The sequence below is a fragment of the Haemaphysalis longicornis genome, unplaced genomic scaffold, assembly GCF_048455015.1.
Source record: "Haemaphysalis longicornis isolate Haplotype H1 unplaced genomic scaffold, Haemaphysalis longicornis Haplotype H1 scaffold_1, whole genome shotgun sequence".
Lineage (NCBI taxonomy): Eukaryota > Metazoa > Arthropoda > Arachnida > Ixodida > Ixodidae > Haemaphysalis > Haemaphysalis longicornis.
Window position 1 is genome coordinate 366,494,933 of NW_027526203.1, and position 26,778 is coordinate 366,521,710.

Consider the following 26,778-nt stretch of genomic DNA (forward strand, 5'->3'; position numbering starts at 1 on the left):
AGGAGAAAACGAATAAACATGGAGAAGCGAGAAAGAACGAGAGGGAGAAAAGGGGGAAAACAGGAATGCACAAATGAGGTGAAGTCAATCCAATAATCATTCAGGAATTCACATAACCGTGCACGACGAGGAAAAAAATTCACAGGAGACTCCTGTCTGCGATCGAGAGCCCAAAACAAGGGGTCTAGCTTGTATTGTGGACCCGAGTGTGTTGGGGGTTTTTAATAAGAAAAATGGTCCACAGTTTCCCCAGAAAAAATGCAGCCATGGACTAGACTGCCTACTACATTTAAAAAGCACTCGATCAGCCCCACTGAACAATATTCTCATGGTTGTGAAATTGTTGGGACGTCCACGGTAACACTTTTCTTTATATACGCTCCATATGCGCTCCGTTTTGTGCAGTATGCGCATTAGAATTCCGGAGAAACTTAATCTTACTTTAACGCAAGGCACACATAAAAAGCATCGCGTATCCAGCAGATTCTCACATAAAATTATCCTTTCCACTTAATCTAGCCGATCTTTAGAGGCTGTAATGCATAGACTGCGTCGGCACGGCCAATAGCAAGTATTTTATGGTATAACTCATTAATGGATTAAACAACTTGAATTATTGTAATGATCAATTCACAGTTTCCGCACTGATCGTGACATCGATGCTATATTCGAAGCGTTACAATGGCTGTGGACAAAATCATCTGCCTCATTTTCGCAGATGACTCCAATTACTGAGGATTTCGTCGAGTCCCATTTAATGAGTTCTGCCTACCCCTAACAACAATTAATATATTCGGCGAGTTGGCCCTGCGCTTGCAACCACTCATTTCATCCATCTCCGTCCTTTCTGAGAAGCTTTCGAAATGTTATCCCAAAAGTACGTAACGTATGTACGTTAGGCTTCTAAATAATGCCGAGAAAGGATGGGGTGAAGTCCGGCTTACGATTGGATTGTCTCGTACAAAACTTTCGTTAGTAGCTCGTTAGGAACAGTAAATGCTGACCATGAGCTCAAGGTAATATGGGCATCTAAGTTTCGTAAGAACACTTGTAATCCCAGACGACGTACAGTGCAAATCGTGCACAGGAAGTTGGCCTGTAAACGTTCTCTCTGAATTGCTTTTCTGGTGTGGCTTTCGTTCAAACCGAATTCCGCTCATTGGTTTCAATGGAGAACGTTCGTGGGTCAAAAATATTTATAACTGTTGTTCTAGGGCAAACCAGCTAACCTACGTTATATTTGGCCATGATGACGAATATTCAGCCGCGCAGTGTTTTCTCAAGCTGGCGGCAATCGAAGTTTATCTAATTGAAGTTTGAAAAGGATGTTCCCTTCATGTTTCTGAGCACTCCCCGGCGTGTGTTTGCGCACTGTCAGAAGACAAAGAAGCTGTATAACTCACCGTTCTGAAGTGCTTGTATTAAACCAAACTTTTCGCCAAACATATAAAAAACGCAGGGTATTTGACAGGGAGAAATTTTAGCTGTGTGCGCCAAAAATCTACAAAACAGTAGTTATCAAACAACATTCATTTCACACCACTTTCACAACATACAAGTTCATTTCACAACAGTTCATTCTAGTTCACTTCGCAACATACAAATGCCAGTGCGTACTGCTGTTGGTACTTCGCGCACTATGCCTGTTATAGATGCACAGAAGTGCGGCGCTTTGGGGTTGTCTCAGCTGACACTGGCCGATTGGCGTAAGCGGCATTGTCTTACGTGTCTAACATACCCCATGATACCAGCATCTAACATACCAGCATCTAACATACCCCATGTTTCACGAAACGATTACTTTCAACCGTAACAAAAACAAGAGAGGTGCAAATTCTGTCAAAAACAACGCAAAGGCGAATAGCGGTGCGGAGCAGTATGGTGGCGCCATCTGGGAGGACTGACGGTAAACAAGGCTCTGCAGTCCGCTGCAGAATGAACAGCGCACTTGAAGTTCGCTTGAAGACCCGTCCATGTGAGGTCATGTCAGACGTCACTAAACCCATGATTTGGAGGGAGAATGAAAATTTTAACTTAAATTAGCTTCTCAGTGAATTAAGCACCACTTGCTTTCGGAAAGGCGCTGGGAGCATTAGAAAACACCAACTACTTCGAATCAAACAAACTTTTATCTAGTCTTCATGGCCCCTTGAAGCATGCCAAACTCCTATAAGATGGCTATATTAAAAATACCGCCATTCGCCATTCTCAACACCTCTAAATTGTTTCGCCTTCGTCAATGCGGCGGGGGTGAGAGACAAAGTTCTCCTCTGGGCGGGCTCATACATACAAGTGGTGCATTGACGGAGCTCAGTACCGAACTAGTGCCAACTAGTCCCGCTTTATTTGAGACTAGTCAGCCCAATATGGTGAACGATCACTCACAGCGAACGCTTCTTGCCCGACTGGTCGAATGCATACTTGGATTCTTTAAGGAACCTTCGGAGAGTGCTACTTTGATTATATTCCCTTGCACGAGAAAAAGCTAAAGAAGTGATAAGTTGCTTCCTGGGTAAGGGAAGTAATACTTGCGTTCTTAGAGTCAGTATATAGAGCTTCAACAACTAACTTTAAAATTTCTGGCTTGAAAAAAATGAATTCAAGATTAGATTACAAAAAACTAAGTGAAGTCGTAAATTACATACTGAATATATTTCGGATGTCGCAAAATATTCACATGACGTGTCAGATTTATGATCATCGTTGACTGGTGTTAACTAACCTGCCAAGGGAATACACGAAGCTTCCCACAAGCGAATGGTCTTGCAAGGCCGCTTCCTTTAGGCAACTTTGTTTCTCATTGTTCTATTCAGCCAACCCTTTCGTTTCTCCAGTGTATCGCTGAACGCCCCCGAGCCAACGTATCTACACACACAACTCCGGCTAAACATACATGGCGGTACTTTTATCGCACAATGCCTCCACTTGTATTGTCCCATCTTTTTCCCTTGAAATAATCCGCGCATTCTTCCCTTAGCTCCGCCTAACGCGAATGATTCCTTTTTGTTCCAGTAAGTGTCATTGTTCGGGCAAAGATGGTACTGCGAGGTCAGCCACTTTATCATCGTTCCAGCAAAAAAACTCAAGGGAAAAGAGAACACTGCCCGTGTTTCTGTTTCGCTCCCTTCAGTGGGTGATAGCCTAAATTATGGGCAGTGATTAGGAACCGGTCATAGCAGCACGCTACGCAGCGCACATTAGAAACAAATTCAAGATAAGAAGACGGCCCCCCAGTATGTCCGGCAATAAAGGAAAGCTTGCCGCGCGGGGAACGACAGCCCTTTAGGTCCTCTGCCTCGCCCGGCTTGCGCCGATGATACCATAGTAGCAATGCCTCGAAGCCACAGGCATCTCTCATAGAGGCTGATTGCCGCTGAATTTCACCCCCGCCGATTGTCCGAGGATAAAAACTCTTGAGGCCCGTAGAGACACCCGCAAAGCGGGAAAACTATAAGGGTTGAACTCGGTTGACTGGCGGTCATTTCATCTAGAAGGTGTCGGGTGAGCCCAGCGCACCGCGGCTTGGAACGAGCCGAAGGGGACCGCCTGTTTTCTCTATACAAGGCTCGAACCTTAAATTTCGCCGGTGTAAAAAAACAAAAAAAGCAGAGGAAGACGGGGTGGAGGTGGTAAAAAACCCGAAAAAACGATCGGAACAATGGACGTGTTTGTTGTGGGTGTTTTGTTCGAGTGAGTGAAACAAAACCGGCTTTATTTTACGCGCCCCGAGAGCTGCGCCGCCATTGAAAAGTTTCCACGGCTCTGGATACGTTTTCTTTTTTGTTGAGCCATTTATAGAACCCTCTCCCCCGCATTTTCACGGAAAAGAAAGTGTGACGCCAGAAACAAAGTGCGGGTAAAAATATGTTTTTTTTTATCCCTGCACCCTTTTCTTCTTGAGTGCCCGGTGTACTTTTGCTTATGCGTGTATTTTATTAGGCTATGAACGCCACACAATTTTTTTAAAATAAAGTAAATCCCGTGTTAGGAGCCTGGTGCGTGCACGAACAAGGGAGCTCGCGCGACGGTGCGTGTTCCGGCGGTTTACCACTGCGTTCATTGATTTATGTGAGGTAACGCCTTTCTTATGCGTGCCACGGGGAGCGCGAGGGGGTGGCGATAAGGCCTTTTTGATGCCGGAAGGGCGAACTTGGCTTAGCGCGCGGGATCCCGCTTTGGTTTTCTTCTTTTGGCCCGGCGTGTGCATACCAGAGGGGCATAAATGCACAAAGACGCCGTGAAGACAATTCAAGCTTCTCGATGTGGACAAAATAAGAGAAAAATACAGCTCCGTGTTACAGTGGCGTCCTGCTTTAGCGGTAATGGAGCGTAAAAGCTCGGTGTGAAAGCTACACATTTAAAGGGGCCAAACTTAAGGGCCCCAACAACATCTTTCTTTCTATATTTTCACGCCTGGAAAAACAACCGAGAAATTCCATAGATTGAACGCGCAAAATACCCCCGTTTCCCGGGTTCGTTCATGCTTGACGCTTTAGTTCGGTGTTTGCTGATAGCATCGCATTCGAAGAAAAACTTTTCTTTTTTTTTGGGGGGGGGGGGCGGGAAGGGGGGGGCCGTGATATTATGCGCTATTTTCTCGGGGCATCACTGAATGCTACCCAAGTACTAGAATAAAGGTCGAATGCCCACATGAAAAGATAAGTTATCACAAGTATTTATTATCAGCTTTCGGCTATTCGCACTTTGCGGTGTTAAAACCGGCTCAAAAATAACCTGAGGAGGACAATGATCTACCATCGTTGGCGACGTTTACCAGCATCGCGTTATGTACGACATTTAGTAGCGACGCTCGCTTAAATGACGCTACGAAGAAAGACGCGTTCCCGTCCAAGAATATGTCCCGTGCTCGCCAGTTAATTTTTTAAAAGATGGCCCCATTGCATTCAAACAAAGGCCCCGTCGGAGTTTTGTTTGGAACTGCCAGTCGCCGCAATTGTGTTTTTAAGGCATCTGCGTCATTCTCGAGGAGCGGTTTTATACGGATAACTACGCTGTACACGCAGGAAAACCCAAGGGACCTGTATAACGCATGTAAATTAAGTACGAAGTCGTAAGTGTACCGATAGAACGTTTCGCTTATAAGTAATGGGATGCGCTGAGTGGTGGGTCCGCACAATTATATATGTATCAGACGATGTTAGCTAACGCACACCAAACGCTGTACAAGCGGCCATGTTTTTGCTTCCCCTCTGTCATCAACACGGCCGCTGTGGATTGGCCTGAGAGCAGCGAATTCGCGAATGCCGCAGAGTTCGTGAGTCTCTGCGCCGTTCTTGTGGGTGCTTCCCTTTCAACTGTTATATAGTAGGACCTCCATAAACAGCCCCATGACGTGGAGCCAGGAAAGCTAGGTTCGAAGCTGTACTACGGCTTAACCGATGATAAGGTTCGAAAGGCTTCCTTGGAGGTCCGCCACTCGTTAGGTCAAAAAGAGACTAAGAAAACTCCTGAATGTTGCCTTCCTTCGGCAGCAGGTAACTCAAAGGCCAACGGATACCCTGCTTTACGGAAACCACGGGTTTTGGTGACTGATGCCAAGAATAAGAAAACCGTTTAACGTCCCAGGACAACGAAAGACATTTTCAGTAAGATCCTTAACGAAACGTTAGATACATCGATCGGAACGTTTTTAGGGTCGCTTCGAGTTTCTTCCTTGGACAAGCATGTCACCTTCGCCGCCCTTAGCTTTCATGCGGAGCTTGATTGGACCCCTTTTACCTGATTGTGATGTGGATTATATATATAATTTTTCCCGCACAAGAAACTACCATGTGTGTTGGTTAATTGCATGGGGAACCCTGTCGTATGCTGCTATTGGCGGTGAGCGCGAACACAGGTGGCGCTGCGAAGCGCGCCTCCGTGACGTCAGCTTAGGGATTCTCGCATTTGTCGTCTGCTTCACTCAGGATCGCCCTCCCTGCTGTTTCTTTGCGCTCAGTCAACGTCTGATGCTTGCCCGCACCAGGATTGGCGTGTGGGTAACTTTTTATCATAATAATAGGCTTAAAATCGCATACACTAGCTCATGGTGTCAATTAAAGTATAGTTTTGGATACCGCTACGGGAGAAACATTGCCGGCGCCACCCCATTCCTTGCGAAGCCGGTCCTGTGCGGAGCGCGAAGAGTCGGAGCTAGGCGTCAGCTTCTCATGTAAGCATTCGAATAAAAGGAACAGTCAGCTGCTAATAACCGACAACAGCGAAAATGGAAGACCAAAACAAATTCTAGGCCTTCAGGGCTGTCGGCTTTGGCAGAAGGCATCACGATTCCCGGTAATCATATGTAAGGTAAAACAGTTTTTGCAACCTTGCCGAACGCTCGAACGCGGTTTGTCACACCACTTTACGTTGTCAAGGCATGAAAGTTTGCCGACATGCACTATAGACTGCAAAAACTGTAGGTTGAGTTCCAAATAACCCAGTGTGTATGTACGCGCGTGCTGATTCTATACCATGCATCTAACCAGTATGGAGATTTATTGAGCAAAACGAGTCACGTCTTCGTTAAATTTATAGTAACACATATATCTTTGTTAAGACCTGGAGGGATATTTCGGAACATTTTGCACAGCCATATCTTCCCGATATTCGGATATGCGTTATAAGAAAACTGCACGCAAGAGGAGGAGGAGGAGTAAGGGGAGGAGGGGAAAACTTTGTTTAACAATTAAATCGATCTGGTTAGTGGGCCGGGTGCTCAGTCCAGGACAAGTGAGTAAAAGTAATTTTCTTCAAATCATAGAACGCCATCCCGAGTAGAATAGGATTTGTTCTTCGCGCCTGGAAGGGTTGAAAAGCAATAAAGAGCTACTTGGAATTCTTCTTCGGTTTCGAGTCTTGTAATATATGTAGGTATACTATTTATTACGTTAGTTAGCGAGTATATCATGCCTTCAACACCGTAATCATGTCATCATTGTTCGAGTTGAGAGTCACTTCGTTATGATAACGATATAATTACGATAGAAATTCGGAGCACAAAAGCCGCCTTCGAGTACTGTGGACCACGTTGTTTAGGGCGCGATCGCGGTGGCGTAGCACAAACCTTCTCATTGTATTTGCATGTGAATAAACAAAGCACGCTGCGGATATGCACCTTCTTGCACGCAGCCGTACTGAAAGACAATTTGTGAAGAAGGGAATGTATGCCATACAAAATGAAGGAAATATCCACACGACCTTTGTGAGGCTCCCAAACATCCCGAAACCTCCAATAAGAAGTTGGTGACGGCGCAGAAAAATTAATGCGTTGGGCAGAAAAAAAAAGCAAGAAACAATAATCCTATACAAGACAACAACGAAAGAAACAGAAGAAAGCCACTTTATTTCCTGCTGTGCGATGAGCGTGTAGAGGCCGCTGCTTGGTACGTAGTATTAGACTGTTGAGTCTTCATAGGAGCATCTCAAAAATACTGCAGGGAAGCCTACGCATTTTGAATACTTATCGAGAAGCCCTGATCGCTGATCCTCGCGAATAAGCAAGAAAGGACGAGTTACACACGATCCTCTGACCGATACTCTGAAGAAAGTTGTTCTCTATCTCTTCGTGTGTTGCAAACTTGTGGGGGATACAGCTTCAAATTATTCAGATGCGTCAGAAGCTGGCAAAATAACTGAGTCGCTAGAAATACGCTTTTTAACGCACTACAGCAACGAAGCGGGCGATTTCTAGCCCAGGCACTGTTGCCCCTCACAAGCGGAGTGTAGCAGACGACAGCGGCGCGAATCCCTAAGCCGACGTCAGAGCCAGGGGGCGCCACTCAAAGATCTCACCGCCAATAACGCTGGCAGCTTTGCCTACAGGACGAACATTGCAGGTCGGGCTTCGAGAAGGCTACAAGATGGCTAGGGAGAAAGTGTCGAGAGTGGCAGGGGAATTCAGTTGTGATGACGTTGTGGAGTTTTGTCTAAACTCTTGGTAGCCTCTCAGCCAATACTTTTGAAATACTGTTAGGAAAAAAACAACGAGATGCACTTTACAAAATACTGCCGCAATAAAAAGAAATTAAAGCAAAAGCCACTGAAGTTCCGAAACCGCTATAAAAAAGATGGGAGGTCACCTGGACTCTTTACAAAAATTATGCACATACGTCTGTCATGCTTATGAAACAAAAAATTTGTGCCCTTCCACTCTGTGAAGAAGGGTGACCTGCGAAGCTGGACGTATTACATGAAATACACGAAACAAAATACGTTTGTTTGTAATTTGCGATCGAGCAATTAGCACTGAACACAATTAAACTTTGAACGACTCAAGATTTATTCTAGTGAACAAACATAGAGCTGTCTGTTTCCTTTCCGCGTCGTAGGCATCTTACTGTCTGCGTAGCACACCAACCCAATCCGCTCGACTACTGAGGACACGTGACAGTTCCCATTGAGGCGCTGGACGTACACGCATAAACTTCCCGCCAGCACAAATTGCATGTCATCAGTGAGGACATAAAACCTATACCTGCGCGTCCCTCACCCCCCCTCCCCCCCCCCCCTTCCCACTCCGAGATCGTGCCTGATAAACTGGCAACGAGTTACGTGCGCGGGCTTAGCAGTGAAAGGAACCGCCGAAATTGTCACTCTGAAAGCCCAAGCTGAAAAAAAGATGTTGGCTCACGTCGAAGTAGTTGTTCATCCGGGAGAGATTCCCAGCTACTCGATGAGCTTGAACTTGGGGCGGCAGCGGCTTTCTGTTGTTTTCGCACCCATTCGCGCTTCTGTTCCGGCAGACGCTCCTTCGATTACCGTTGTTCTTCGATTCGCGATTCCCTATGGGACAGACGACACGCGTCTGTCCCATAGGGAATTAAAACCTGGATGGTTCCGAGCTTTATTCTGGTGGACAAACATGTGGCTCTCGGTTTCTCTCCCGCGTAGTGGCAATCTCACTATCTGTGTAACACACCAAGCCAAACCCAAACCACTCGACCATTGATGACAGCAGACAGGTCGCATTGAGCCGCGAGATTTCCACGCTTAAATTTCCCGCCAGCACAACGCGCATGTAATCGGTAGCGGCATGGAACCTAGCTGTGCATGCACGCCCCCCGGCTTCCACCCCCAAACAGTGCACGCACAAACCAGCAACCGGTGATGGGCGCGTGCTTAGGCGTGAAATACACGGGCGAAAAGTCGCGCCGAAAGCGAAAGCCTTTCATGTTGAAGAATTATGGGCTCACGTCGGCGTTCAAGGCTGACAAGTTGCTCTCGTAACGCCTGATAATAGCGCTACCGCCATTATCAGCTGATGGCGCAACTTGTGAAAGAGGCATCCCAGATGGCGAGGGGAATAACAGTTGTGAAAACGGGATCGGCGGTGGCGGGGAGAAGCGCCCGAGCAGCACTGAGTAAATCGGCTTCACCGGAATCAAAACCGGGAGGGGGGGGGGGGGGGCAGGGGGGAGGGGGAGGGGGGTTAGACATGTACTGCAGTAAAACACAACATTACACCTCAACGAGGCAAATGGACTGTCTGTTTGTTTGGCATTGATTTTATAAGATCACACACTGCGGGAGCTATAGTTAAAGAAAAAGTGCGTTAACTGAAGCCCTGCCTACTCGGACGACGCCTGTGCAAAGGTATCTGCGCATACATTCCAGACGTGAAGTTCAACAATATTATGAGAGTTCGGCGTCATTTAATACAGCATCATATTAACGGCTTATCAAAGAGCGCTGTCCGCACTGCGGCTTTACTTTCCAATGTACTTTTCTGAATACTACCACGCACCCGCAAATAGCATGGTTTATACGTTAAAGAATTTTAAGCGCTCTCTACTCCGGAAATTATTTCATCGTCGTATTTTTACGTCGCAATATGTGAGTGACCGCTGACGCGGCCACATCTCTGACCGAATGACGTGTAATTAGATGCGGAGCACGGAAAAATTCCCACGAAGTCTAATGTTTTGTATAAGAGTCAATGAAGCAGCTACTACGTATTTTAAAAAAAGATGGAAGATAACATTTACAGAATAAAAATGTTTGTATTGTTGAATATACTGCTAATAGCCCACACTCGGACACACTCGCACACACATTAACACACGCACAAACGTACACACGCACACAGGCACAGACTGAGTTGTGTGTGCGTGTGTGCGAGCAAATTTTAGTTCTTTTCACCACATCTCACCCTCGCACCTTTAGAAAATTGCTCAAGAACGGAGTTGCCAGATTCAATTATCGTTGTTAGCAATTCTCTACTGGTCGCGGCTTGGTTTGTCCTCAAGTGATAATGTTATCACAAAAACATGGCGAGAGGCGGGACGCATGCCAATATGAGCCGTTAGTACTAGCGAAATTTTGGAGCTGAGTTATTTAATTTCCATGTACCTTTTACTCTCCTTCCAACTATTTGCCAAGTTTCAGATGCTTGTTAAGATGCTTGCACAGTGTAACCAGTTCCTTGTTGAGAGCAGCACCGAAGCTGCAGAACATGCTTGTCAATATACTTTCGCATAACTACCAATTACACCCACGAAAACAGGTTAATTTCTCATTTCAGAAATCAACCTGGCACAGCCCAGCTGTATACGAAATACGAAAACACTAAGTTGGGTAATGAAGATAGAGATAATATATTTATGCATAATTAATTTCACTGTTTTACGCGTCGCGATTGCACCTGGGCTGTGATGCGTGTGGTAGGGGAGGACTACGGACTAATTAGGACCATCTGGGTATCCTTAGCATGCACCGAGATTTCAGCAGATGGGCGGTTTCGCTTTTTGCCTCCATCCACCTATGTTCCCACCACCCTGCTACCGAAGGAGGGCAACAACAACAGCATGATTAGAATAATGAACGACCTGATATTATCATTCTACAACCTAACCAATCGTGCTACAAGGAAAACAAAAATTTGTTAAAGGAGGCCGAAGAGGATGGTTGAGATATATTGTCGGGGCTATCTCGCTGAGTATTTTTGTCAACTTTGGTTGCATCTCGAATGGGAACAAGAATACACCGTTACGTGGCGCTTGTAACGGGACGAAAGCAAGAAGACACACACGACGGCGCTATACTACCTCCACACAGACACACACGTGGCAAACACACACGATGGCGCTATACTAGCGCAGTCGTGTGTCTTCTTTCTTTCGTCCTGTTACAAGCGCTACTTAACGATGTATCAACACCAGCTAGCCCAACTGTCGATGTTACAGAGAACAAGAAGCCCAGTCCGCGCTATTTCACCTATTACCACCACCGAGACGGGAATGAGACCTAAGATGACGCGCTCCTCCGAAGCAATGCTCCTCTTCCACTTTGGTGGCTGTAAAACGTGGAACAAGCTTCTCGTGCTACTTTCTCCTATTTACTCACCAAGAATATGGCTCCATACTTAATATAGATTACTCATTTTAAGGAAATAACCCAACGCGTTAAGCAGCAACGCCGCCTTTACAGGCCGGAAATAAAGGCGCCACATAATGCTATCAGGCAAAGCAGTTGCATTTAAAAAGATCTATCGGCAACAAACGTTCGCTCGACTGCGCACCAGCAACCAGGAGACGGGGCATAAGCGCTCCAAATGTTTAGGCGATTTTTTCATCAGCAAAAAGTGTTACATCGACTAAGTCGATGTCTGGAAGGGAAACGGCGCGGAAGTTTCGGTCGATGGATGCTCCCGCATCCTTTAAACATCAGTCACTGACAGCATGTATAAAAGAGCGGGGAAAGCGACTCACGTGTCTGGAACCTCGCTGACGTCAGAAGGACATAGCACGCGTCAAGCTCGTGCAGCGCAGCCGGTTGATAAGAAAGCCCGTCTACGGTATCCCGTCCTGAGAGCAGCAGCCAATCCCTCCATCAGATACAACTTGGAGAGCGCATGTTGCGCTGTGAGGGTGTTCGCGTCTCGGGCGTGAAAACTCGAGCGACAGCGTGCAAAAAGCCCAACAGTAGCGCCAGGCGAACACAATGGCTGGCAGTGAGCAAGCACCTTTCTGATGCGCCGCTGGCAACAAAGTCAGTAACATGTAGCACGCTCGAACGGGCGGAGTCCGCGCCAAGCGCTTCGCGCCTTCCGAGCTTCACCTCTCACCGACAATACGGTGTATCGCCTACGAGCAGTGAAGTCGAAAACGTACCCCGGAGACGTTCGGCTAATGGGAGTGTTAATCACTGAGCAGTGCATGAATAATTGGCGGCGGAAAAGTGATAAGGTCGTACGGCTGTAGCGCATGTCGCCCTGCTGGTCTCTGTTGCGTGACACGGCGCGCTGGCCCAGAGGTACGCCAAATGCTAATAAAGGCGAAATCAGACGTGACTAATGAGCACAGAGGTATCAACCTCATTCAAAGGAAGTCTCGTTAACAATTGTAGCTTAAGAAGAACCAGGACCCCATTCGGCGGAAGCAAGTTTCGAGGTATGACTAAGTTTGGGTGGGTCAACAAAGAACAATATCAATGGCAGAGGCTCCACAACTTGTGTCGGCATAGGTCAAACATCCGGCTGCTTAACGGAGTGAGGACATAGGCAATTATGGTATAACCTCATGGAGCTATTTTGTTAGTGACGCGACAAGCGCAACTCATTTGTTTGCAGTGAACTAGTATATCTATAGTGTGGCCGACCATGAAGCGTAGCCCACGCTACATAATACATTGCCGCCCTCACCCCGTCGCGTTCGCTCGTCTGGCAGGCCATATGTAGCATAGGCTCCGTCCCATAAACACAAGGCCCCTGAATCGAGCAGTTTGCGAGAAATGCGGTAAAATACTGGAACATGTCCTGTCAAAGTGCCTGTACAAGAACCTTGAGGATTCGAACATCTTGTTCCCTAACCAACATGGTTTGAGGCGAAAATAATCTACTGTTTCTGCGCTATTACAAACCACCGACGATTTTGCACAATCACTCAATGAAAAAGGTCAAATTGATGCAGTTTGCCTCGTCAAAGGCCTTTGATCAGGTTCCCCAGGCTCAGCTGATACAGAACCTGGCCCGCGTCGGCGTAAATAAAAAGTTAATTACTAATGTGAAACCCCGTACTTTATGTGTGACTTCGGGTGTCCCTCAGGGCTCTGTGCTCGACCGGGTGCTTTTCTTGTGCTACATTAACGTCACTCCAGAAACAGTTTCACCTAATATTTAACTTCTCCTGCTCGCAGACGATTGCCTTGTATATTCAAGAATATCTCGTCGTGAAGACCAACTCGCCTTAAGCACTGCTCTGAATAACATAGGTGACTGTTCGAATAAATGAAAAATGAAAATTAACTACAGAAAAAAGTCGTACATGACAGTCACAAAAAAAGTAAAAAAGTGTGTTGGTGTTTACATACGAATTCGACGGGCATGAGTTACAGCGCGTAACGCCTTTTAAATGCTTAGGTGTCACCCTGTCTGAAGACTTTAGTTGGAAAGCCCATATTGATCACTTGTGCAGCGTTGCAGAAAAGAAGCTGTGGTTTTTAAGAAAAAAATGAAAACTGGCATCAACCAGAGCAAAGCTCAGGGCATATTTGACGCCTGTGCGGCCTGCACTAGAATATGCCACCATTATATCGGATCCGTATAGGAAATATCAGATTGATAAGATCGAGAAAATACAAAGGCGAGAAGATAGGTTTGTCCTGTCGAGATTTAGACGCACGCACCCGCTTAGTGACATGCTAGCCCAACTTAATCTGCCTCGCCTTTCAGACTGAAGGAAAATAGCTAAGTTAGTTTCTTTTTATGCTGAAAAAATATTCCCTAAACCTGGACACTCTTGCGTATTAAAAGCCTAAAAACTCTCGCACCATCACAAGTAGTCACGGGAGCCAGTTTCTGGCAATCAATTCCGGGGTAGACAGTTTTAAATGCTCGCTCCTACCGTGAACAATAGAAGGCTGGAATGCACTTCCACGGGCTGCAATTGTTTCAGTCACAGTTAATCAGTTCGAGCTGTCTTTTCTTCGTCATTTCTCATTTCAAAGGGATTGTTTCACTAAATAGTTTCTGCGCATTCCCTTGCCGAACACTTGCCTCTTCTTTGCCGCTTTGCGTTAACACACATTGTACGAAGCAGTTCCTGCGCACATTGTTTTTGAACACTTCTCTGCATTTGTCGGTATAACTTGGCCACTGTGTACAAATTGTATCTGTGCCCAAATTTGTGACTTCGTTTTGCATACGGCAATGCTTCTCTGTATTGGGCTAAGAGGATTTGTTACCGCCATATCTCTTGTTGTTTTGAGCATACCCACCACGTAGCGGCCCCACTAGGGTCTAAAAGTATCAATAAAAAATGTTATACTTTATATGCTGTTTAATATTATTTCTGCTTTTGGTGTTTCTTGAGTGGCTGTATTGTGCAGCAGCATCAGGCCCATTGTAAATGCCAAATAATTCACTGAGCCCAAGGCTGATAAGAAGATTCACATACTGAGAGCACTGGCCGAGACAATCGTAACTCGGCACCACTCAGCTTACAACCACACCACAATCGTAATTCTTCTAACGACTGCTTCGAAGAGAAGGCCTACTACAGCAGACATTCAGCAACAACGTACAGCAACGCCCAAGTGCCCCGTGTCTTTTGAAAAATTTGAGGGAGACTTCGCCCCGTGTCTTTTGAAAAATTTGAGGGAGACTTCGACGCAGGTTTCTACCGGCTGCACCAAGCAGCGAAGTGAAAGCCGAGGCGGCTGCGACACCCGATCGACGCAGCGTGAACACTTCGCAACCTCGGTCGACAGTAACGTGGGCGCACACAAAACCCGCCGAAGCATCCAGCCCCGCCGGCAAACTGCGTGGCTGCTAAAGTCACGAAAGAAAAAGGTTGCCATTGTTTTCCCCAAAAGTTATTATTAGAACTCCTTCTGCGAAATGGTGGAGCTGCAGATAAGCCCTGTGTGTCGCCGCAAGATGGCAATTCATACGATTTGTCGGTAGCTGTCGGCTGGCTTATGCGCGAGGAAAAGGGAACGAATGGGCAGAGAGAAGGTGTTTTTTGACCTTATACTCTAAACGGTCTCGAGCTTCCCCTTCTCACATTTGAAAATTCCGCGTACCTTCTCCGGCGCTTCCTAGAATTACGGTTTCCAAACCTTTTCGAGCCTATACATTAAGCTAGAAGTCGACCGTTTCTTTGTTCTTCTTTTATTTGCTTTGGAGAGGGGGGGGGGTCGATTTGAGCGCAGTCTTAATCACTGTAGTATATCTGACAGTGCGTGTTTCTCCTGCTATCTAATGTATTCGTAGAATAGGCCAGCCAAATCAAGAGGGTTGGGCATATCCTGTTATACAGCAGTGCTCAAATAGGAACGATTTGAAGCAACGCAAATAATAGCGCAGTATGGTAAGAACATGGAAGCTTGTTTTATGTCAACGTAACAGGTATTATGGATGTCATGCCACGAGTAAGCTGCTATCTCTATGAGAAGGCGCGACGCTGGTGCTGAGAAGGGCATTATGTAAGATGTGGCAACGTGAATGAAGCAGACTACATCACTTCTAAGATTTTCAGCCGTTTAAATGCGAAAACTGGATTGTCAAGCTCACGCAATGCAGACAAAACTGTGCATTGGTCCCACCATTGAAGAGGACGGGGGAGAATAACATTTAGGCCGACAGGCGATGGGAAGGGTTAGAAATGCAACAGTCGGCACTAAACCAAAGACGGCAGAACACATCTACTTGATGAGTACCCCAACTATCACAATCAAGTTTGAATGCCCGAGCTCGTTACATACCACTATACGATACGACTTTGTTACCCGATTGGCTGCAGCAGGTCCGAATCGGTCCGAACCCTCATATCGCCAAACGCACGTGCCAGGAGGCTTTCGGTGACCCCGACACCATGCAGCTACATTTGAGGTTAAGGTCGACTTCAACCTCAAATAGGCCTCACCAAGGGATGTTTGAGTCCTTTTGAGGTCTACTGGTTCTGTGAATAAGGTCAGAGGTTTTGACCTGAACCTCAGCCGACGAGTTTGAGGTTGAATGAGATTGAGGCTGTACCTAAGCTTCACGTGATGTCCAAGCTCAGCGCGCTTAGTATTCGCCAAGCACCACCACGCTCTACCAGTTTTTATTGCTCGCGAGAAAAACAGCGCCACCACAGGACACCGAAAGAGGGGACACCCTGAAGAGCTGCTGTGACGTGTATCCCAAAATAACACCTCTTCGAAGCTAATAAACCCAAAATTTCTCTCACCAGTGTTTTAATATCAAGATACGGTATTTTCATCTACTGCTCCCTCCAAGCTGCGAATGTTGGTTACCAAGATGCCTTAATTATTTATTTGTGCGTTCTTCAGGCCCGCTCCGAACAGATATCGTTTTTATTTGGAAAGCGGCATTCTCGGTTAACAAGATGGAAACTTAGTTGAGTTCCACATCAGTTTTTCTTTTTTGAAACCCAAAAGTGGCACCTCTTAAAGTTGTAAAAAATGAAACTCTAGGCAAGGAGAATGAGAAAAAAAAAAACTGTGCCTTGTTAAGTCCTGAAAAGCTTGTTACTGAGAAAACATTACTTTTGTACCCTAACACGCAACAGAGTAAGAATGTGTTGACCAAAATTAAAGCAGTACGGGAGTGCGTCCCTCTCAACTTCGGAAAAGAGCGTTATTGTTTCAAACCTCAGTGTATAAATATATAGGGAGCAGTAGAACTTTGAAGATGGTAGAGAACACAAGAGAAGAAAAACTTCGAACAAGGTAAAAGCACGATTGTTGCCAACGTTTCAGCAAAGAGACTTGCTTTCGCCCTGACGAAAGCAAGTCTCTTTGCTGAAACGTTGGAAACAATCGTGCGTTTACCTTGTTCGAAATTTTTGTTCACTTGTATATATATATATATATATATATATATATATATAATCAGAAAATGGGAAATGAGGGGCACGGTGAAAATAAAACAGAAAATAAGGGTTGGCAGTCAAGAAAACCTCCGAAAGCAAAGGGGAGGTTGTGGTGGGTCATATAAACAGAAGAAGAATTTTTTGAGTCAGAAAGAAAGTGGTGAAAAAATGCCCGCCCGGTGGGATCCGAACCCACGACCTCCAGAATACCCGTCTGGTGCGATAACCACTACGCTACCGGCGGGGCTGTTTCCCCACCACATTCTCGGGTATTTATGTTAAGATATTTTTTTCCCGCACTTGGGGGTGGTAGCCAGCGCAACTCGGACTACTCGGGGTGAAGGGGACCTTCTATTTAACCCCCGGGCCGTGACTCGAGTGTCTACGACTTGTCGAGAGTGGTCGATCAGCATTGAACCCTCTTAAGTTACCTTTGGCACCAAGACTGTTGTAACATAACGTTGTAAACTACAAAATACAAAGTGAAGCAATAATGCTCGGTTACCCAATGCCAAGAAGTAGGGTTCAAGTTTCCATGTCTATGTAAAGAAAGGTTCAAAGATTTCCATGTAAAGAAAGGTTTCCATGTAAAGAAAGGTTCAATAGAATCTAGGCGCAGGCAATGCATTAATGAGGTCAAGGGGCGGTCAAGTTAGTGGCGACGTTAGCGGTGAGGTGGGTTTAGGGCAAGGTCTTTGGTGCTTAACCCATGGTGAGGTGAGCTTGCCTATCCGGAACACAACCTGAACGAGTAGGTTGGGGGCTGGGGTTGGGGTTTGCGAGGGAAGGAAGTGGAAGGAAGTGCACTGGGGATATTTTTGAGCTCGGCAGGGAGATGACCTGCAAACAATGTTGAGGTTCAGGTGAGGTAAAAAAACTGATTTGAGTTTGAGGTGAGATAGAAGCTGATTTGGCATTTTTACCTAGCACTGGCCATCAGTTCTAGTAGTCGCAAAAGTTCTTTCCCTCTTTATAGTGGGCGTTATGGCAGAAGTACTTTTTGCGGCGCAACAGCTGACGTGAGCTATAATGGGCGTAAAAAACCGATGCCAAACGATTCACGCCAGAAGACCCACCGGGAATCCTAAAGTTGTGCTTTGTATATGAAACTATTTCTCCCTGGTTTGCGGAGCCTAAGTTGGCGTCAGATTCTTGCCCTTCCCGCACTAAATACAGTAGAACCCCATAATGAGGGACCCTCTGCATGCTGTAGAGCCGACGTTTGGTGTTCGTTTTCCTCCGCGCACTAAGCTGATTAAGTAAAAATAAATGTATAACCTAGTTGAGTATAAGGCCTGCATGTATACAAACGAATTTTTTTAGAACAAAATACGGCCAGATTTGTCTGCGGTTGCTGTCTTCAAATGCGAAGCGTTTTTCGGCTTGGGAAAATTTCTTGGGAAAATACCTCACAGGCAGCCGCAGAGAAGGATCCCTGTTCGCTAATATTTAACAATACTAACCCCTCAAATATTTTGTCCCAAGTTCACACACACGCAGAAACAAAGTCAGCGGCAAATAACGCGATAATAACTTTTAGATCTTTTGTATTTATCATTGTTCTGTAGTGAGTCATTTTCTGCGTAATTATCTTGTTTAATTACCTTTTTACATTTTTTTATTTTTGATCCAAACATCCATTTTCAATTATTTAATTTACCCGTTATACCTCGGTGGAACGGGAAGGGTTTCAGTTCATGCGCCCATTTAATAAAGTATCCTTCCAGGAAAGAAATCCTTTAGTGGGAATGGTGGGCTTGTTTTGCATTTTCACTGATGTTTGCAGAATCCATTGGACTGTGATGCACCCTTTACAGGAAAATCGCTGACCGATGGCTGAGCGTAAGAGGCTGGGAACGGAAAATGGGGCCAGCCAGCCAGTTACCGCAGAGTAAGTAAAGCAGCCGAAGATCGCTGCGCATTAAAAATGTCGTGCTTAACGCAAGAGGTCGTTTCGTCGATCCCCCACCGATGCCTTAGTGAGTGTTGTCGACTGACCGCTGACAAAAGGAGAGTAGAGCAGGGGTGGTAGGGTGACAACTGAAATAGTACGACAATACTGCAAATTTAGAAAGTTATCAACTCCCTCCCCCCGCCCCCCTCCCCCCTTCTCCCACGCTATGACCGGCCACTGAAAGTTCGTCGAAAGTTCAGTGGCGTCGGCCACTGAAAGCCGTCGCCTCTCTGACGAAGGCTAAACACTACAAACGCCCTAGCTAAGGGCGTGAGGTGCATGTTGAGAAAACACGGAGAGGAAACAACCATGATGTTTAAGGCAGTCGGGAGCCCTCCTCTACAACACCCCTCCAAGCCGAAGTTTTCGGGTTATTGCCGTTCTGCCGCAACTCTCATATTTTGTGAATTCATTTTGAATGCAATGACGTATCTTTTAATCGCGAGTGCCGAGCAAGAGCTTGGTTAAGTGTAACCGATTTTTCTCCATTTGTGCATCATAACTGTCCCCGCTGGAAATGGTGCTATGCAACTTACAGATGCCAAAAAATACTACTAGTCCTCTTTACTCGCTACATTTACTGTTCCATGTAAGACTGACGCTGCAAAGCGGGGCTGATGCACTTGATACTACTACCTGCCTTTACCGCCTCGGGTTATCGACAGGCAGCCTTTGCTAGCGCTTACGAGGAACGAATATCAAGAACGCGCGAGTGTTGCACCCTCGCAGGTCTGCCAAACCGGGGCTTGCCTTGGCACAACGATGCGCCCGCAGAGACAGACGCAACCCCGCTTGCTACGCGAGTAACTAACTCGGCACTGCAACGAGTTTAGCTAGCCCTGCCACAGATCAGAAGCCGTCTGCGGAACCTTGAGCGCAAAAAGGGGGATATAACGGTAGGGCAGACCACGTGGCATAGACCCCTTTGCCCCCAGGCCACAGATCTGGGAGCGACGCGGTTCTGGCTCGCCGTGTTCGCTCCGTGATTGGGTTACGCTTCGGCGTGCATGCCCGATTCCCGGGAGGTTCTTTGGGCTATAGGAATGACGACGGAATAGGAGGAGAAGGAGGAGGTGAGAAAGCATCCAGAAAAAATTAGCTCTCCGCTTGAGCGCGGCGAACATCAAAGACATTCCCTGAAGTTGCCCTGCGGCACAACCTTGTTTTTCAAAGATTGCAGTAGCTTATTCCAACGGCTGAGTATCCCTCTATGCGGGAACCCTTTTGTTGTTATGAAAGGCTCTAAAGTTCGCGGCAAGGACAAATTTATAAAGCGGGGCAACCAACGCCAAGTCATTTTAACAGCACGGCGCGCCTTTCTTTTCTTCTCATTGACGAGCCGATCACATTGTTTGAAGGATCGCCTATTTGACCGTCCGTCGCGGATGAATAAACAGATGAGGATGAATATTTTGAACTGCGATTATTGGGACATCAAAAACCGCCGTTTTGAAGAGTTCGAAACACATGCTGCGCGTGAATCTGCGGCGAGTCTTTGGGACAACGGACGCGCGAACAGATGCTTAAGGCCTCCCCCTCACGTTTGCCGCCAGAACCGTTAATGTCGTTCCCGCGCCCCGTGTTGCCCCTGGCTGCGGCCACTAGCAAGCTAACTGCCCCGCGGCAGACATGAACGGTGCTGGCAAAATGTCTAGGCGTTTGCACGAGCGAGGATCGGCCGACTCGGGCGTCTGCCGGCAGCCGTACTGGTTCTCAGAGCGGGTGACGCGTGCGCAGGCGGGTCGTTTTCCGTTCATCTGTTCGGGCAGAACACACCACACGGTGTGTTTTCCCCAAATGTGACACAGCCCTCTCGTGCGCACTCATGCGCACTAATAGCTAGTGCATACTGATTGAACTGCCTCCCGGACGAGGTAAGCGCGTTTTTCTATGCAGGAAATGTTTTATAGCCACAATAGAGGGGAGGAAATAAGCTAATCATATGTTGACCTGTCATTTGTGTGTTCATGTAGACGTATGTCACTTAACAGAAGCTCTAGGCCGCCCAGGTGTTCACACGGTTGAAATATGCGGCTCGCACAAGGGTTAGACTTGTTATTTCACGCCACGAGGAATTATTCATAACTGCGAATCAGGATGAAACACTGTTTCTTTGCGTGTGTGCCGTAGGAGGGAAAAGGCACATTTAAATAAATCATTCTTTCAGCTAAGCAGCATGACCACAGGAACTATTAGAACTAAGGCTTGACAAATCTCGTGTGCTTCAAGGCCGCCATCAGTGGATAAAGATGAATTAGTGAAATAAATTCACGCCATTACCATTGTCTGAAAACCACATGCAAATAATATTCGCTATCATCGATAACAGTTTACCGAATCCTGCACCACAGAAAAATACAAACACAAATTCATTGGCAAATAAGGTTGCGATATGTACAAACATTCGAGGCTAGTTCAATGATAATACGGAGCATAATAAGCAAAGAATGCCTGCAGGTAATACGAACAAGGAAATTGAGGTTTCTACTCAATATAGACCCCACCAGTGCAAGGTCACCTACAGGTGTTATGCATGCGTAACAGTTCTGACGCAGATTATAAAACTCGTTGCTGCTCAAGCCACCGGCACTTATAGCCAATCTTAAATCGGCGGATCACATGCAGCAACATCAGAACCTTTATGGCGCAGCAACAAAACAACGCGCAAGCAAAATGCCACATACACATATAATGTACAGCACCACACGTACTTGCATTTGTAGTGACAAACCCGCCGCGGGGGCTCAGTGGCAAAGTCGTTGTGCTGCTGAAAACGAGGTCGCGGGTTCGATTCCCGGCCGCGGCGGCCACTTTTCTGATGGAAGCGAAAAGCAAAACCGCCCGTGTGTACGAGATTTCGGCGCACGTTAAAGATCCTCGGGTGGTCAAAATTAATCCAGAAACCTCCACTACGGCGCGCCTAATCGCCTGCGTTGCATCGGCGCGTTAAATCAATCAATCAATCGATTTGTAGTGGCACTGATCTCAGTAGCAGTCGTAGCGCCGACACCTATGCTCGCTGTCACTGTGTAGCACTATCGCTGTGACTCTGTCACGCGTCATGCAGTGCGACGCTGATCAGACTAAGCTGTCAGTGCAGATATCTAAGCACTCAGCCCTGCTGCGACATGTAGCATTCTTGACCGACCTGTGATGCCTCCTCAAAACATTCGTATAATGCGGCAATCAGGGCGCAACGACCCAGCTTCGGGGTATATGTAAATAACGGCAGGCCATGCTCCTTTGCTAAATCAAAGTTGTGAAAGCACAACACCCAGCCCCACTAGCTACGGGCCCGGTGCGTCGCAGTGACTGCAGGCGCTTGTGCATTTCTCTACTTGGATGGCGCTGCATAAAGTGGGCGTATGCTTAAAACAGGCTACGCATTAATGAATAATAAAAAAAAACAGCGCACACACGGTAATCCACACGTAAAAACGCCCAAACCTTGCAAACTGCGAAATCGGCACGGCCCGTCCTACGGCGTATGACAATCGTGTGGTTCAGCTTCACCACAATGCACCACATTGACAGACCCATGCAGCCAACAAAAAAATTTTGTTGAATTCAGATGTCGATCATACGATTTGACTGAAATGTTCGGTCTGCGCTGTGGCATCACGCAATGCAAGCACGCCATTCTGCGTTGCGCAGTTTCACAGCGGAGATCACATTTCTGACTCACATTGTAGGCCCGTTGCTGTCAGTCGTCTAATTCGCTTTATTGACCACATGGATTGGTCACTCGAGTGCACTGTTGCGAAGCTGTACGCCGGGATTTACGGTGAACTGTAATTTTTTTTTGTTAACGTTACTTATACGATGAACGATAACCTAGCTTCTTAGCCGACATGTTGCTGAAGAACAATGGGCGGAGCTAAAGCCCATCCTTGCGCCGTGAAAGCAAAAAGTCTCTCCTCCAGCGAATTTAGTCTTCTGTACGCCCCCGAATAGGAAAACCGGCTATGCATCTCCGAAGAACCTCTCTCGGGACCGTCCGCACTAGCCCGCATTCAATTGGGGCCAGTGCGGAGTGCAGAACAGGCTTTACGGAGAGTGGTTACTTTTCATCAATCACACACACACAAAAATTTAACAAGTGCCAGCACACAATTTTTTCAGATTACATGCACACTGTTGTCACAAAACTCAGAAAGAATGTCGCATCTTGACATTGGAATCTGCTGCGCAGTTACTGCGTTATTCGGTTATTTATACGTTTAGCGTGGGTTATCTGGCATATCAAGTGTTAATATTTCCTGCACTTCGATTGCACTGGGCCGAAATGCAATTGTGACACGACTTTCTATCATGTTTCTTTGTGTTGAATATTTACATATGTTTTCTTTTCAACCAACCATATTTCAGGTGCCGTTATCGTGAGTACCTTCCCGGAGTGCAGTTGTCAAAGGTAGGGCTGATTGTTCTACTTTGAACAGCATCGGGACCCAATGCGCGCTTCCATCTTTATCGTTTTAACTAGCTGTCACCGGATACCGTGCGGACAACGGCAGACCTTTCATTGCTCCGAACGTAGAGTCGTCATGTCAACGACGCTAAACAGAGGTGCGCAGGCCTCCCACGTAATGGCCCACATAGGCGTGCGCACAGGAGGGGCAAGGGGGGCGGCCGCCCCCCCTAATCATCTGAAGGAGTGCGCCAAATTTGCCCCATACCTTGCCGATGTAACACATGAAAGTAAAAATTCCTGCTCAGGTTTTGTGTGTTGCAATTCCATCGCATTGAAATAAAAATTTTATAACCATCCCTCTTTGCACTGCATTCGGACCGCTAGGCCTTCAGTGGGAAGAGGTCGGGAGTTGCTGTAGGGGGGGGGGGGGGGGGGGGGTCGCAGCGGTAAGACTTTGCCCCCCCTAAACGATAACTCTGCGCACGCCTATGATGGCCTAGTACTCGTCGCTAGGCAATTAAGGAGGACTGCAGTTCATTAGCACGTGTTGTTTATCGAGATGCACAGCCGTGGGTGAATATTTATTGCGAGCTGCGGCCCTCTTTTGTAAACAAGCAGATGCCTAACTCAATGGCTAATTCCCGGCCTACGAAACTACGGCCGGTCCTCACCTCCCGGCGTTCAGTGACGACCTTTGAGGAGACGAGCGCCCTTCTGAAATGCAGTCGCCCACACTCGCTGCCTTATGAACCATTCATCCCGAGAGCCGCGGAAACCGCGGAGCCCACGCGCAAGCCCGCCGTGTCTCCGCGAGGCCTCGTGTCGCCCGTCCTCGAGACCCCTTCGAGGAAGACCTCGGAGCTGGCGTCAGGTCTCGCGAGACGAGCCCGGGCGACACGTGTGCGCGCGGCGTGCTGGGCTCGGCAATAAGGAAACCCGCGCTGCAGGTTCACTGGCTTATTCATGAAGCCCGCGCCCCAAGACAGCTGCCCTGACGCATTAGCGGCAAGCGGGAACGGCGCGGAAAATAATAGCGCCTTCCGAAGACCTGGCATTAAGCTAACCTGGCCAGGGATGAATATTGCACCGATCGGGAAATGTGCGAGGTGTTAACATTAGTATGTTCGACCATATTTTATAACTAAGCTATTAACTTCGTTGTGTTTTGTTCTTTGGAGCCGTGCTAAAATTTCTGCCTACGGGCACTTCTGCCTCCTGCTCAACCTAGAGCAAAACTTAGAACCGCAAAAATATGGATAGATGTAGATAGCGAGAGAGTTAAAAACACGAAGCATTGCAAAAAGTTAACAAAAATGCAGCGTTATACAAGACGTAGAGCAGTCTTGCTTCGCCGAGGAAACAGGCCATCAAGGGCCTTTCTATATGTATACAGCGTGTGCAGGTGGCTCACGCAAAGGGGGTTTTCAAGCAACAAGCCCCACTGTACCGGCTTCCTCGATCTTATGTCATTCAAAGAACCATGCATATCTAACCCCGTATGACCTGACGCCTACCCCTGGCATTCTTTCCCTTTTTTATTTGTGATAAATACGCTTCAAGAATCAAGAGGACAATTTTTTATCCGGTACTGTGTATTCATCTTACAGCTTTCAACTTCTAAGCACAGTGTATTGCTTTTCACAATGTGAACACAATGTTGACAACGGAGTGTTCCCCCTCCGCCTGCAGACACATGCATGGTCGGGAGTAATTAGTAAGAAAGCAAAAATCAGAGAAGACAAACACTTAAACAAGATTCATCACACGTGTTTGTACTTCACGCATCTTTCACGCCCATTTCGCGGTAGTCCGGCTGCACGTAGATGTGCCACGTTTGGCTCAGATGTTCCTGGCCGTGTAACTTGAAGTTCGAACAGCTTTATGCACAATCTTCAAATAGAGTTTTAGGGTACCTTTAAGTAAACCCAAAACTTGAAGCGAAGGAACGAGAAATCATAAACCCGAAGTATTGCGTGTCACTGGGCTACCAAGCAGTTGTTACGAGCCTAAACATAAGCTTTCAAGTAAAGGATAAAGCCAAACACTTGTCCAGATGAATGGCTAGCTTGCATTCTAACCAGCGCTCGTACCTAGTTTGATTCGGATGGGAACATCAATACAGAATCTCCGTGGCATATTGACACTACTTTGATAAAACCCTGTAGTGAGCTGTTGCCTCAATAGTAGCCTCGTGAAAATACAAAACCCCAGTCTGACAATTACGCTGAGTCTTAGCTTAGAACTTCAAGCATCTTCCTTTACTCACCAGGGATACTGCGCACTCAATACAAACATCTCTGAGTATCATTCTTTTCTCCTTCTACCAATTCGCTTTTTCTTTGTACCTGCATGCGTGCGTGCGTGCGTGCGTGCGTGCGTGCGTGCGTGGGTGTGTGTGTTCATGTGTGCGTGCGTGCGTGCGTCCGTGCGTGCGTGCTGCTACTGCTGCTGCCACCAGAAAGTTCGAATAAAAGGAAATTATGTTGCAAGGAGCAGATGAAACAAATTCGTCAACTAAAAAAAATGTCAAAGTTGCTCACTGAAGGGCAACTTTGTCGTTCAGTAATGAGTGAAGGCCCTTCCATTTGCACACTGTGATTCCAATTAAGCCCTAATTGGCCTCTCAACTTTAGCGACGGCGCCGTCTGCTAGTCATTCCTGGGCCTAGACATCGTACGCGACGTAATAAAATTAACTTCGCACAATGAACTTGATTTAACCCCAATCAGCCCGCTTCCCAACAGCCCGGCAATTATTTTCCTCACAACGTAACCAGCTGTTGTGTCGGCGGCTGGCCAAGATTGCTCCAATCTACAACTAGTTTGAAGAAAAACTACTCAACGTGAATACATCAAGTCTTACCTAATGCCATTAAACTTTTTTCCTTTGGTTGATGTTTTATGGGCTAAAGTTCTTGATAAGAGTTTAGTAACAATCCCGGCATCTTCCAGCACAAGAGAGTTTCACGTGCATCGTTATAAGGTTTCAATGGACTTGGTGCTTTTGTCGGTTCAACTCTACCTCCAGGCTAATTCCTCATTTGGCTTTCACGACACACTGCACTCATGGGAGAGGAAAGACCGGTGTGTTTTGTAGGACAATTGATTAGCGTGGTATGAATGAACAAATAAAATTAGTGAACCTTGTCTGCTCATTATGAGGGAAGAAGTAGTCAGGTTGCAGCCAGTGAAAGTTTAAACTAATAAAGCAAACCAACAAATTACACTCCGAGTTTCTGAGTCGTACTGCGGACATAAAATTATCCCTTGCACGTAGCTTGACTTCATCCATTCAGAATGCAACATTTTGCTGGGCGCGTCGAAAATTTTAAATACGCAAATCATTTCAAAAGTACGTAGTCTGTTTAGTAAGGTACTAGGTATAGGAAAGACGGAATAGATTTATTCTTGAATACTCTAGGGGGGAGGGGGCTGTGGGGCTGTTTAGTCCCGATAGATCGAAATGATTTATTACTGCGGCAAACTGCGCAAAGTTGTCGTCACCGGGGCTCGACATACAATTTGACCCGGAAATATTATCCTCTGATTCGACATAACTTGCTGCAAACACGCAATTTTAGGTTGCGCAGTGGCACACCG

The 26,778-nt window shown here is 46.7% G+C and overlaps 1 protein-coding gene across 7 annotated transcripts in view; it reads right to left on the bottom strand.

Moving 5' to 3' along the window:
* Positions 1–26,778, bottom strand: part of Oamb (Octopamine receptor in mushroom bodies) — a 780,847-nt gene that overhangs the window by 617,809 nt on the left and 136,260 nt on the right. Inside the window, exon 1 of one of the 7 annotated variants that reach the window (XM_077686277.1) lies at positions 11,709–11,936. The exons of the other annotated variants lie outside the window; for them this stretch is intronic. The gene's annotated coding sequence lies outside the window, so the exon portion shown is untranslated. Of the gene's footprint in view, positions 1–11,708; positions 11,937–26,778 lie in introns of those variants that run through there. 7 annotated transcript variants of the gene reach the window in all.